We start from the raw sequence: 15,237 nt of genomic DNA, 5'->3' as shown, positions 1-15,237 counted from the left end.
ATATTAGTTTTATATCATCTTGTATGTCTTTGATTTGATCCACACTAACTTCTTGATTGACAGTCCTTATTGATTTTCTTTTTTATTTCCATTTGGGAAGGAAATCTAGAAGTCTTGATATAGAGGACTGGCTCCTTTGAGGGGTTATTTGTGGAAGGACCACAAAGGTGCATTTCCCACTGCAGTTTAAAACTCATTTTGAGATATTGTGGGAAAGGAACACCTTCTGACCTTTTTAGTCTTCACCTTTCAAACTGAGAAATTAAGTTTTTAATTTTCTCCATGTTGTTGGGTGATAAAGTTCAAGTGCAACCTCAGTGTCCTACACAGGACAACATACTTTTACCTCTGCTGTAACAGGGACAGGGAGGGGCTGCATATGTTGTAGATTGATTAAAAACTTCTCAGTTGTTTTTCCTCTTCCTCTATCTCATCCACCCTTTTCTGTCTCTCTCTCTGTTTGTCTGAGGGAAACCATACGCAGTCAATATGACAAACAACTGTGTAAAGGTAAGACTGTAGAAGCCTATTCAGCTCAGCTCTGCCAGGGCTGTTTTTATTAAATATTGACATGCATATTTATTTTTTGAAAAATAAGTTTATAGTATTGGATAATTCAGTTATTAAAATGCAACTGTAACACTACAGATTATCTTTAGAGCAAAATGTTTTGAATGCTGCTGATTGTAAAACATTAATAATTTATTAATATTAAACACATTTAAAATGTAATCACATGTAAATGTGTGATCCTGCTTGTGGTCTTCATGGACAGCAGGGTTTCTTGGGGGTGTCAAGGGTGTCTCTCTTTTTGGGGTTTTCCGGTCACAACCAACTGGGAGGAGACCCGGGGTAGACCCAGAATGCACTGGAGGGGGCTATATATCCCGTCTGACATGAAAACACCTTGAAATCCCCCAGGATGAGCTGGAAAGCACTGCTAGGAGAGGGATGTTTGGGGAATCTTGCTTAACCTTCTGCAGCCCTGACCCTACTCTGGATAATCAGAAGAAAATGGATGGATAGGTGGATGGATGGATGGATGGATGGATGGATGGATGGGTGAGTACACATTGCACTTCTATGGCAATCTCTTGGATACCAATTGGATTAGAGCTCTGGCAATGGGAATAACTTGAATCTATTTTTTCATTAAGATACTTACTCTCAGTCTCTTGGGAACATCTGCTTTAAAGACTAAGCTAAAATTTTCACTGACTTTACATTTTAAGATAGCCTTTTTCAGCCCCCCATCTTTGGACATAACATTTTGTGATACCATATTTTAGCTTAGTGACAGTGGTCTAAAATCTCCACTGTACCATACATACTGCTGTAGTGTGTGATGACTGGCCTCAGCCATGAAAAGTAAACTAGCTTTTCATAATAAGTGGTGCCGTCCACTGTCAGACCCAATATAAGACAATCCCACTTTTGCAGATGTATTTCAAGGAAATTAGAACTCTGCCCAATATCTCTATGTTTTTTTTACAGTATCATAAATTGCACATCACTGCTCTTTGCTACAAAATGCCATGAAATGCTTTGGAATTCATGGTCCTCAGAGGAATCTCGTAACTGTATTAACAGCCCCATCATAAAGCTGACACTTGTTGTATCCCCTCTGGATAAATTGTAATAACTTGTTTGATCCCAGTGCATTCAGATGTATCAGCTGTGTGCTTTGACATATGGCACTTAACACCTGGAAATAAAATACATTTTCCATCTCCCTTACCTATGTATATATTCTGTTTGATGCTAAAAATGATGTTTCTGCTGTATGCTGCAGTTCTGTCTCCTACACTGGTGTAAGAAAGCATCACATCTAAGCTCTTGTAGATTGCGGTTTGCAGATATAACAGTGTCTGCAATGCATCATCACAAGCTAACACAACTTGATGAGCTGTTAAGAAAGCTTTGTCTTCCAGTCCATCAAAACTGTGTGATCCAGCTTATCATGTAAGCCTGGCTGGGATGGCTCTGATTAGTCCTGCATGAGGAGCTAATATGAGTCTAACAACCAAAAGCAGATGTGGTCTATCTATCTTTCTTTACAAGGCTAAGGAGGAGGAGGATACTCATTTGCACTTAACCTGAAATACAAAGAGATAAACAGAGTCAATTTGGGTGCTTGGAGGTAAACATGCAGACAGACCTGTGCCGCAACTGTGAGCAGGTAGCACACGCACACACACTTTTATCATTATTTCATAGCAGCCTTTTATTTGACAGTGCTTATCTTGATTCATTCTCTTATCCCTTAGATCTCTTTGGGTTTTTAACATCTGGACATCTGGATGTGACATTCAAGATAGATAACCAAGGCAAGAATCTGTTTGAGGAACAAAAAGGATGGGCGCCAATTTTTCTAGCCTTTGAGGCTCAGCAATTATCCAGTACATATAAGGATTCAAAACTCTGTTATTATCCATCCTTCCACTTCTTGTTATTCCATCACTTGTTTTCTCACTCTAACACTCTCATTCCTTATCACAGGCACACACACATGCCCCATGAGTTCATGCGTTTTAAACTGTACCCACTAAATCCCCCATTTGGTGCCTTTCTTTGATGAATATTGGGAGATCAGTGTTAAACTATCCAGGTGCATGGCCAGTGCATCATTAGCAAAGGATTGAATCTGGGGCTCAGGGAGAAGAAACAAAGCAGCATATGGCGAGAAAGCGGTTGGTCCATGGCATTCTGATACAAAAAAAAAGCGATTTATACCCTTTGGCGTTGTGTTGCTAGATGTGAGGAAAGCCCTGTTTATGTGGCTGGAGGAGGAATTAGTCAAACTGGGTCTGTGGAAGCTCTGAGCCATGCTGGTAAGTTATTTCAAGCATGGAAAAGCTTTAGTCTATCCCTTGTGTGTTGGGGAGACAATGAGCGCCAGCGACTGTGTTTTATTGCTGAGATTTTCTGCAGTGAAATTAAACAGAATATTAATGTTTGACTTTGTGTGTTGATTGTGTACATGCTTAGGAGCTTTCTGAGGAGAAAGGGAGAGGTCAAAAGATAATTAGATTCAGTTTCTTTATCTAAAGGGATGTTCCATACCACTGATAGTGATAATTAATTAGCTTATGCCTCCAGCGTAATTAAAACCCTCAGTAATCTGACTTTTGTTCTTACTGAATGGCTGCTGACTAGCGGCAGATGGGACATGGTGAAACAGGGCGAAACAGGAAAGTCAGGGTGACTGATTGTGTTTGTCAACTTGCAGCGATATTTTTTTCCCCTTCTTATGGATGGTCAGAGAAGCAGGGGTTGCTTCGCAGCTTTCCCAAGCATTCATTTTAATGGCATCTGATTGTATTGAGTAGAAGATGTGAGGTATTACCAAGGACACAATGTAATGGGTGTCAAAATGAGCTGGTGGTGACGGCTACTTCACCTTGTGTTTGATAAAGCACGTTGTTACAAAGAGGACTTTAAATGATCACATGGCTCTGCATTTGGTGTAGTTTTGTCAGGTTATGAGCTGCACTGTTCATAGAAAGGTTGTTTTTATTCTAAAGGAGCACTCCAACAGTTTTGTAAAGTGCTGTCATAAGTACTGTCTTCTCAGCTAGTAGAAAGAGTTGTGTATTTTCTTTTGTGGCTCTGGATCAGCTGCTTAAGGTGTGAGAATTAACCCTCATTGATGACATACACTCTTAAGAAAACTTTCTGCCCCTGAATTTTACTAAGTGGTCATTAAATGAGGGGATGAGTGGGTCTGTTTTTCAGTTTTTTATTCCTCCTTTAAAATCAATGCTTGGACGCATTCACAGTATCAAAAAATGAGAGGGAAAGGACATCCTTGAGATCAGAAAAATAGTATGAGGAAGATTTTTTCACATGCAGATCACACCTGTCTTACACTGGTCCCATGACATCAACATCATCGCCCCCATCCACTTGCATTCAGTACATTTTCTTGATTTGCACCTGCTGCGTTCACACAATGGTTCACTTCAACTTCTTGTGGAAATTTTATGGGGGGTTGTCAGAAAAATGTCTGGGTAAGTTCAGGGTGAAAATCCTTGAAATTATCAAAATGGATGTGCTATGAAAAAAAAAATGGTTTCAGAATAAAGAAGAGACCAAAAAAAAAATGTTTTATCAGGCTTTAACCCTCCTGTTATGTTCGTTTCTCAGTAACAGCAATAATGTTCCGGGGTCAATTTGACCTGAAGCATACTCGATTATCATAAAGTGTCAGAACCCCAAAAAATCCCAAGACACATTTTTTTTAATCTAATTTTTAACTCCATTACTAACCATTTAAATCAATATTTAGTGCAATGGTGTTCTTTAATTCTCACAGATCATGGTTTCATGAGAATAACTTGCTTGTTTTTCATGAAAAAATCATGTTAAAACTTGTTTTAATGCACATAGGAAAGACTTAAATATAAATACAACAGTTTTACATGACATAGATTTTTGTTTGTTTTATTTTACATTTTGAATTTTTTTTTTATGAAGTGATGTTGATAAATTAATATGACACCTCTTCTGTCACATGCTGCCCAGATTTTTATGGTGCATTTAGCTGGTTTGGAAGGCACATATTGCCTAAAATTGACTTTAAAAAGGGTCAATTTGACACGCAACATAACAGGAGGGTTAAGCTAATTCATTCCTACTGTGAAAATGTGCATGTCTACATGTGAGCTATGGGGGATTCCTTGGCTTTGGAGCCAGCCTCAAGTGGACACTCAAGGAACTACAGTCTTCTACGCTGGCTTAATTTTTAAGCACCAGCTTTTAGCTTGTTTTCCTCCTATTTTTTCTACTTCCATTTATCTTATAGTACCCTTTTTATTTTCTAAATCCAAAATAGCTTCCTGTTTTGGCTTGGTTTTGGTTATTACCTTAATTAACCCACTACTTCTGAATCAGAGCTGAGTGTTTGGTTGATTTACTCCAGCCATTAGTCAACATGTGTCATCTCTCCAGGCTGAAAGACGTATTTCCTGTGGGTCTACTCAACTCACTTTGATTGTGATTACTCTTTGTCGCAACATGGCACCAGCTCTAACCGCTGTTGACCCCTGAGCGATTTACTGACTGATTGCCCTCCCTGTGGTTTCCCAAATAGACGAAACATGGAGCTCTAAACTCGAGCCAGACTTTGAGCATTTTTGCTGCACTAAAACCCTTTGTTGCGTCTGCAGTGATTTCTGCTTGTCTGAGTTTGAATGAAGTTTCAAAGCATTCATAGTGTCGTAATGAGAAATATGCAGCCAGACATTTCGTGTAGCAATCTTGGCTTTGACGAGCTTTTATAGTGAGGGGCTGAGGGGCCTGATGACAGGCCCGTAAAGCAAATAAGATCAGCAGGGAGACAGAAATAAGAGCCGGGGCCTGCTTGTGTTTTCTACTAACATCTTGCTAAAGGACAGGAGATGACAAGCCAGGCTGTGATCAAGGTCAGAGCTAAAATGTCTGTGAAATGCTGAATTTTTTTGTCATAATGAGCAGAGTGGGGTTTTTATTCATGTGAAAAATGGTGCAACCTAAGAAAGAAGAGATTCCGGAGTGAATGCATGTGTGTCAGGTTAGAAAAACTGAATGAAATGACTTGCTAGGGAGAGATAAAGGGATAACGCGTGATAATCCAACACCTTATTGGTATTCAGATCCTAATATCTCAATGCACATGTCAAGGAGGGGCACAGACACAGTCACATTAACACAGACACGACGCACACACACAGATTAATCTCCCTGAGGGTGTTGCCATCTAATTAATTTTCAGGGGAAAAGCATGCATTCTAAATTGAAAAGCCCTGCAGAAATTCAACAGCACCAGTGCCCAACCAGCGCCAAAGTCCAAACCATATGGTCATAGTTTCGCTTTCTGTAAATGCTGCTAAAGTGCAAATTAAAATGGAAGGTTACATGAAAAATGAATACTAGTTTGTGAAAAGAAGTGATCAGTTACTGAGAAGGGATTTCTTTTTCCAGGTATATTTGCCAACACGAGGTTTTAAAACTTTGTTACAGTTTTTTTCCTGAGCTGTAATTATCAGTAAAATTAGTCGTGTTGTAAAAACAGAACTGCAGGATCAGTCATACTATTTTTCTCTTAGTTTAACCCTGAATAACCTCACATGTGGTTCTTCTGAAACATTTCATGGTTTGAAGTAGTGATGAGTAATGTTTTCATGCTGTGACTTTTTCTTTTAACCTGCAATTACCAAATCTAAGACAAATTATTCAAATGAAATGGAGAGTATTCAGTGAATTCTGAAAAGCTGGGTTCAGAATTTATGTTTCCTTTCTTTGTTAACCTCCCTATTTAATGCTGTTAGCATGTACTGTACATCAAGAACATTCACAGGGAGATGTGACAGTTTTCATTCACACTTATCTCTAAATGATACTTAAGATGTTCTGTCTCAAGAGTCAGCCATAAATACATACAGGGTTCTTCTTAATTCCTTACTGTGTCTCTCTATGTCCCTCACTCACATCGTTCCCTCACATCTTAGGTCCTCCCAGTGAGAAATCACATCAGAGAAGTGAGAAAGAGACATGAGGACAGAGGAGGGGAATTTGCCAAATGAAAATCTTTCACTCCACGGCAATGTTTGAAGCAACGTTAGGTACTGATAATGAGCTGCACAGCAGTCTCACATGTACAAACCCCTAATTGAAAAACTAGTTCAAATGATGAGTTTATTTCACCTATAGAAAAAGATCTTAGTCTTATAAAAGTCCTTCAACAAGTAATCTTTTGTGTACATTTTTTGATGTAGTGTTACTACTTAGGTTAAGTGACCGCTCTATGTGATTTTCATCTCCCTAAAAATCTTCTAACGTATGAACAGATCAGTCTTATTTAGTATGAATCCTGTGGCTCTTCATTTCCACAATAATTTGTAATGAAATTATTCTGTCTCTAGTTGTAAGGTGTCAATATAATGTGCCTGCACAGCACTTTAAACGTGTACCATATGCGGCTGTGGTTTAGTGGACGGTTGTCTCTCAATCAGAAGATTGTTGGGTGCGATCCCAGTTCTTGCAATCCCTCGACTTAAGTGTCCTTGGGCAAGACACTCAAATTGCTACTGGTAGCACTGCCAGCAGCATGTGAATTGCTGTGAATGTGATTAGTAAATACTGATGGGCACTTTGTGCAGCATCCTCTTCCACCAGTGTATGAATGTGGCGTAGTGTAAAAGCACTTTGAGTGGTCATAAGACTAGAGAAAGAACTATACACGTGCAGTCTCATTTATGGCACCTCTGCACAGATTATGTCACATCTTGGGTCATAAGAATTTCATGTGTTTGCTGTGTTTCTTTGCTCTGAGCTCCCCTGGAAGCCTCCTTCCTCCTTGATCCTCGTCTCCTCGAGGTGTATTAAAGAAATTGTGTATTAAGGGCTTTTTATTCCTGCACTGAGAGGACAAGATAGTGGATAGAGCTGGGAACAGAGTGTGGGGTACGACCGTAGACTGTATAAAATAGGGATGAAGTATCCGTGACGTCACCCATGCGTTTCTGAAGCGCTGTTTGAGGCCAATCGTCGTCGGCAGCCATATTGCTGCTGTCGAGTGATTGTGATGTAAAGAGGTGGGCTTTGAGCCTCCTCGCCAACAGCTACAGTGTTCCCGCCTGTCAATAAAGTCAGCTGTGCCTCTCAATGGAAGACTCATAATCTCAATATCTTCAAAATTGCCTTGTTAGAAAAAAATTCAACCGCCCTACAGTGTGTGCTGATCAAAAATGGGCTATCCAGCCTACACTCATCTTTGTACCAGGCTGTAAAGATGTTTATTTCTGCTGTAAAGATCGTCTTTTCTGAATTGGTGTGTATGTGGTTTCCAGTACTTCTGGAGCCAGCCTCAAGCGGATCCTCGATGAACTACAGTTTTTAACACTTCCGCATTGGACTCGTATTTTTAGACCGGAGGTTGCCGCTTGGGTATGACATGGGGCCGAGGGTGGGAGCTGAACTCAGAGCCCAGAGGACTGTCGCCTTTGTACACTGGGTATGCAATTTAGCCACTGAGCTAAACCAGCACTCTGATAGGCCTGCTATTGAAGCTCTATTCTTCATGTTGGTCTTCTTTATTTTAGCCCAAATCCATGTCTTTCTCATGAACCTGCAAATGTTTGACACTTGTGCCCCAAAATATGTCCTAAATGAAACTATGAATTTTTTTTCTCTCTCCAAAAGTCTCATGAACTTGTAGACTTAACATTTGTTGGATTATCATCCAGCGTGAATTCCCTACAGAAAAAACTATCCTCAAGCCTCCTTGGTGGCCTTTCAGATCACTGATCATGCAGCTTCCAGCACCTCTCACCCTGTGGTGCATCTCGTGGTTGAAGCTTTTTCTCTCTGTTTTACTGACTTTGATTTTCTTTAGATGAAACCACAAAAGAAGAAGATCAAACTCTATTTGTACCGATCTGACTCCAGCTCTGATTGTTTATAGAACCTTTTCTTTTTCGGCCTGAAACACATATTTGCTCAGCTTGTGAGCAGGTTAAAAAAAAAGAAGATTGCTCTGTCTCCACATTATCATTTATTTTTTTGTCTTTGTAATTGGGTGTTTGTTGACACTCTTGGGAGGGAGAGATGGATAGGAGAGGCCATTATGAAGTAAATCTGTCTCTGTAGACCAGCTGGCTACAGTGACTTGCTTATCAGTGTGTTCATGCACTTCTCAGGGAATCAGACAGTGTGAAATTGCAGGAAGGTGAATGTTGAGGCTCAGCTTAGAGTGTGTGTTTATCCAGGCCCACATAGCAGGTGTGCTGGACTAGAACCACTGACTGGGTTCTCTTTAACATCTTATTAAATATGATTTGAAATCAAAAATCCTGACACCAAACTTTCGCTACTGTGTACCTTACTTGGAGATGCCTGACACTTCATTTTATTTCATTTTTTCGATCAGCAATCTGCTGACACCTCATGTATGGTGTATAAAATGCTCCTTTAGGTTATCCTCGCTGTCCCAGATGTCATATGCAGCCTTCATGTGCAGTGTTTGCTCTCTCTGCTTGAGTCTTGTCCACATAGTAATATAAAATAAATTAGCTTTAAGATTAATAACTGCAACCATCCAGCCTTGATTAATGTGTCTTCTTGCTTTTCTTCATTCTGCAAAGATTATTTTAATACCCTTTGATTTGTATCCATGAGTCTAAAAGAGAGTACAAAGCAAACCCAACATGAACTCACCAAATCAGCAAGCGCCTCAGCCGTACAATTCTTTCCCCTCATAACAGTCACAGTGTTATGTAAGCCTACACGTATGTATATACCAGTGGTCTGCATGGAAAGAACTGGTTCCATACTCACAGGATGCAAACAAGCCGCTGATAGGGAAGTAAACGCAGACACAGTGTCAAACAGCATGGGCATTAGCATGATTAGACCACTGCAAATGGTGGAGGAAGTCAGCATCATATCCTATAGTCATGTCTCTAACTGCTCTGTATTTTCATAGAAATATTACATGTGCTCTGGAAACAGGAAATGTGGTCAGAGGGTCTGCAGAGAGTCTGAGCAGGAAGCTCCGAGGCTCCATACCATGAGTCCCTGCAGCAAGTCCTAATTGGCTTACACATTCCTCCAAGGATTACCTCTCACTTCTTATTTGTGTTTATGAAGAATTATTAGAACATTTGCTTTGGCTCCCTGAATTACTCCTAGACAAGTGTCACAATACACACAGTTTCCACTTGCTGTGTGTTTTTTTCCCACATTGGCTGACATAAACAAGTGAAATTAAAGTCCCTGTTTTATTTATGTATGTAGTCCCCAAACCCAGGCTACATCTCTGCGTGTGTGCTGCTGCTTCTCTTTTTTGCAGTCTTCCACCCCCTTTTTTTACATTTGAATTTTTTATGACCTCCCTGGCCCCTTCACTTATTAAAAACAGCTAAAAAGGCATCATTTAGACTTACTTTGCCTGCTTTTGTGTGTGTTGCAAATAGACAATTTACCTGCAGAAGGAAAAAAAAAAGTTAGATTGCGCTTTCAAATTACTGGAGAGTTTTAAGGAAACAGACTGCAATTAGAAAAAAAGGACATAGCTTGTGCCAAATGAGATAACTCAAGTGTTGTGAGCCAACTGAAACAGCTTGAAGCTTTGGATGATGGCACGGTCCGTTATTAAACAGGAAAAAGCAGAGACGTCGCCTGTGGAGGGGCAGAGACGGCATAAAGAGGATCCTGTCAGTTTTGATCTCTAACGACTCCCATAGAGCTGCTTTCTTGGCTTTACCCAGGTGTATGAGTGATGCGCTTTAATGCTTTCCCAGATCTACCGTCAACGAATGAATCTGGACTTTATTTTTATTCGCCGGGTGTGCCATCTGCCGGTGCGTCACGGCTGCGCTGACCAATCCTGACGCAGTGATTTTTCGTGCGCCCTTGGAGATCCCGCGGTGCTCTCTTCACATCGCTGTCCAACCTACGGCTCGGTGACAGCAGAAGGTGTCGATCCTCTTTAACTGAATACCTGTCTTAGCGCTTCAGATATAAGAATGGATTGAAACTGCTGCTGTGCCAAAAAATGGACCCATGACAAGTCTGACTGGATTGCCGTTTTCCCATCTTGTGAAGCTTTCCCTGGCGAACTTCTTTATTAAATGAGGTAGGTTGGAATTATTCAGAAACTTAAAGCTTTGGCAATATTCCCTTGCATTAAAGAGTTAGTTACGATTTCCAGCTGCTTTCTTTTTGATGTTTCCACCGCAAAACGCTGCACTGAGAAGTTGCGCACACTATAGAGATCAATATTGTTCTCACGTGGTGGTTTTGAAGCTGATATACTTTTCCGAAAATTCTTACATGCTGTCAGTAAATGGGCTTTTTTAAATGAAACTTTGGAAAACAAGTGCTGCAGCTGCCCTTTTTCAGTGTCCGGCTCAGCATCACTGCTGCCCAGCCCTCTGCGCTCTGATGCCTCTCATCCAAAAGGCGTTTGTGGCTCTAGAAACAAATCTGTTCCATTAAAGTTAAACAAAAAAAACCCCCACTCTAATCGTCATGTTTTATATCTTAGATCCCTTATACTAACAGATTACCAAAGAGAAAAAAGAGCTGGCACCAAAAGAGGAAGCCTTAAATGCGTATTTCTCCTCTTGTGGCACGCTTGGCTTATTGTAATTTTGGAGATCATATATTTGTCGGCGACAAAAGGAAATTAATTGTGTCCTTACATGGAGAGTGAAAGGCTTTCATGAATAGGGTGTTTATTTATGAAGCCCTTAGATGGCAAAGTGAAGGAATGTTCCCTCGCAGTGACCTGGACTACTTTGACATTGTCCTGGATAATGAGTAAGAGCAGAGGGAATGGCATCTGTGCCATGGTGCAAATATTTTCCTTTAAGTCCACGGCTGCAGTTATTCATCCCAGAAGCCCGAGTGTGAGTTTGACAATACAGCAGCTGCATATGAATCACAAACTATTCCACTGTGGCTGCAAAACTCTATAGTCTAACATTTTAATATGTTGCATGTATCAACAGCACCAGCATGTTTTTATATCAATATATCAACACAGGCATTGTTAGGGAACAGTGCAGGAGACTGTGTCGTTATGAATGCACAGTCTGTTACTAGTTTGGAAAAGGAATGTGTTTGGATGGTTGTGACTTTCCATTGCTTGCTGTGTGGAGAGACGCAGTGGAGGACATTCAGAAAAAGATACACATGAAGGGGAGGATGACAGAGGGGTGAACAGCAGCAGAGCTTCCATGGCTTGATTTATTGTTTGAACCCCGGTCAATATCTGTTGACTACTATTTATTTCAGACTTTCTCTTCTTGATAGATTGTTTTGTTTTACACGTTGCCACTACTGTATTGATCATCATTATGACTTTCCCAAATGGGCTGTGGGTGGAGGATAGTACATTGATATAACTGGCCCCAGTGACAGAGGTAGAGCTGAAATGTCTTTGCTTTTTACCCTCTGCTGTACCTGTGGTTGTGCGTGGGTGCTGGCGTGTTCACTGAGCCTCCTGTTACTGCTGCTTCTGGTTCATTAGTCCCCAGCTCGTGACTACCTATAAATGTTGAAAAAACAGAGTGCACGGCATCATATTTGTTTTTTTGTGTGCTTTATTTTACTGCAACATGAATCCAGTCTGTTTCTTGAAAATCCAGTTCAGTTCTTACTGGAATACTTTGACATTTAGGAGAAATAATGTCCTCACTTTCTTGCTGAGAGTTGGATGACAAGATCAATACCACTCAGATGTCTGCATAGTAAATATGAAGCTACAGCCAGCAGCTGGTGGTCTAAGCTCAACACAAAGACAGGATACTGGTGTTACACGCATGAATCTTCCAAAACTTCTCAAAGCTGCCTTTTTTAAACAATAGCACTTTGTTTGTGTCAGACTTTGGTTGAGACATCTGTCACACCATCGTCAAACCATCGAAATTTGGGGGAATGCGCTTATGTGTGCATGCTGTGTGAAATGCCAACAGGGTCAATTGAGTGTAGAAAAAGCTACACTCAATTAGCTTAGCTTAGCATTAAGACTGGAAACAGATACTCTAGCACTGTCTGAAGCTTGAAGAAAAAGTACCATCTGCACCTCAAAATGTTGTGACATGTTTGTTTAATCCATACGAAATACAGAGTGTAGGTTCAGTAATGTAAACCTCAGAGTGCTCACTAGAGTCCAGGAAGTCACTGCTCCCAGCCAAGAATCCCTGTAAAACTTCACATAAATCCACAAATTTACTTTTTATAGAAATAAACAAAGAAAAAAGACAAAATTTGGATGTCTGGAACCTTTGACCATTGTAAAATATTTGTTTACGCAATATGAAGACAGAAGTCTAGTTTAAAAAACTTAAACCTCACAAGACCCCAGACAGCCACTGTTTCCAGTCAAGAGTCCCAGTGAACCCACAAATTAAAAAGGGGGGGAATAAAGAGCTATAAATCTAAAAATGACCTTTTAAGGTGTTTCTAGACAAGATTTTTTCGGTTACATGAGAACCTGTCTAATTTTTAAGTTTTTTTCAGTCTTTATGCTAAGCTAAGCTAAGTGGCTGCAGCTGTAGAGTCATTTTCACATTGTACACCTGGCTTGTTCCTAGACAACAATGATGGCAAACTACTTCTATCAGCCTCTCTTTGGCAAACACGTTCATTGCTAAAGGAAATACGACAGATGGCAAAGGCTGACGCTGACACTGCTTTGTTTTTATATTTGAACAAAAGGCAGGATGAATTAAATATCAACCAAAAAAAGCACAAGAGTACTGAATAAACATGTAAGATTGAAGAGTGAATGATAGAGTTTCATCTCTTATATGAAGATGTCAAAGGCATGAAACATGTAGTATAACCCTGAGGCCACAGCCTACACTCACTGGCATCAGCAGGCTACTTTTAGAGCCGGCAGCAGGAGACAGTGATGGCTATTTTACGGGAGTCAGCTGGCCAAACAGACAGGCTAACTCCCCCATTGGGTTTCATTAGAGCCTGTCTTGATGTTAAAGCCTGTTTAATCCACTTTCACAGCCATGCAGACCACAACAGAGGGAATCAGAGCGTCTATCTTTAGGGAATGCATGGGCAGAAACTTTTTCATCCAAGTTTAATTATCAAAACAATAACACAAATCCCCTGTAGTTGTCCTTTTAAAAGTTGAAGTTCAAGAGTTTTACTGTGAAAACTTTGCTTGTAATCTCACGCACTCAAAGTCCTCTCAGCATCAGATTAAAAGCAGTCAATCAGTCTTCTCAATTAGCCAGTCCATAAAACGATGTGTTTGTTCCGGGCTGCTGTCCTCTGTTGTTCCTCCAGTGAGTAGACATGTTGCCTTCGGGTGCTGTTGCAGTATAAAGGCTTATGTTTGTGAGAGCCTCTTTGTCTATGTCTCCACTCTCTGGGATGCTGCTGTTATTTTGCGTTGTTCTTAACACCTGCTTAGCTTCACAGTGACAGTGCTGGGAACACACTGGTAAACTTCATTAGCATAAGCATCCAGGACATTTTAAGCAGAGATCATCTTACACACCCGTTAATTTAGACACTAAACAGAGGAAAAGGTTTGTTTATAATTATATTGTCGCTTAAAGCAAATAAGATGATATTGACATTGACATTTTTTGTTGTCTTACAGTTATATGACTTGTGATTATGGCGCCCTGTGAATGCAATCCAACTTTTTATGGCTAACGTATCGTATGTTATACCCACACTCGCTGACCTTTACTAGATGTTATAAGCATAGCTGGCGCTGCCACTTATTGGAAGCAATAAGGTGCTCACTTCTGGGCTGTTAACCACGCTACTCCCTGTTTACCTTAGGATATTGTGTATGCTCAGTACACAACAATGCACACACACAAATCAAGATAATGTGAGTGAGTTCTAGTTCAAAGGTCAGACATTGGGCAGGGAAGGGAGGGTGATTTATAGAGGCGGAGTTAAGGTCAGCGTTGTTATGGATCAAGGTTCATGTCGGTCTTTAAGGTAGGCTAAATTAAAGTGTAACTGTTGCGTTACAGAAAGAGGTATCCATACCGCTATTTGTATACAGTTTCAATTGCTTAGAAAGCCCTGGCAAACTCAACTGCTCCTGTAATCTTTAATTTGAGCTCTTCTTTTTCTTTCTGCCAAATTTAACCTTCTCTGCCTTGCTTTCTCTTTCACCCACTGTCTCTGTCTCTCTGTCAAACTGTCTCGCTCCCTTTACTTCTGCTCACTTCACAAACCAACCTCCCACTTCAGGGAATTCAGATTCATATCTAATATATGGCTTCTCTCTGGTGTCTGTTCTAAGCAAATAAATCGATAACAACTTGCTCTCCATCTTGTTCACCGTAAGTCCAGAGGGACGGATTCAAGATAAAAGTAGAGCTGAACAGTGCACAGAGAGAGGATATGGGAGAAAAAGATGGTTCATGACACTAAAGAATTATAGAAAGCAGGTGAAATGTGTACGGTAGAAGTTTAAAAGTCAGCACCAGCTCCAAAAGCTGGTGTTGGAGAGTTCTTGTTGAAGTAGCACGCGCAGAAAGAGAGGATTTATGACAATGATGGATGTTTGATGTAGCCTCGGCAAAGCCTCAAACTCTCAGTATTCAGTTGTATATTTCCTGGTTCCGATTAATGTTTCCGTCATGTCTGGCTTGTTTATTATTCTGAGTTAATATACTTTCACACAGTATTGATTTCAGTAAAGATCCCTGTGTAATTTCACTCCTACATGCATTATTTTGTTTCCCTTTTTTTCTTTGCTGCCGC

General features: G+C 40.4%; 1 protein-coding gene across 2 annotated transcripts in view; it reads left to right on the top strand.

The window, feature by feature from the left end:
• chrm3a (cholinergic receptor, muscarinic 3a) overlaps positions 1-15,237 on the top strand; it is a 140,887-nt gene that overhangs the window by 20,926 nt on the left and 104,724 nt on the right. The window contains exon 1 of one of the 2 annotated variants that reach the window (XM_034681073.1): positions 10,157-10,615. The exons of the other annotated variant lie outside the window; for it this stretch is intronic. The gene's annotated coding sequence lies outside the window, so the exon portion shown is untranslated. Of the gene's footprint in view, positions 1-10,156; positions 10,616-15,237 lie in introns of those variants that run through there. 2 annotated transcript variants of the gene reach the window in all.

This window comes from Notolabrus celidotus, chromosome 4, assembly GCF_009762535.1.
Source record: "Notolabrus celidotus isolate fNotCel1 chromosome 4, fNotCel1.pri, whole genome shotgun sequence".
Taxonomy (NCBI): Eukaryota; Metazoa; Chordata; class Actinopteri; order Labriformes; family Labridae; genus Notolabrus; species Notolabrus celidotus.
The sequence above is the reverse complement of the archived record's forward strand: the minus strand, read 5'-3'. Positions and strand labels throughout refer to the sequence as shown.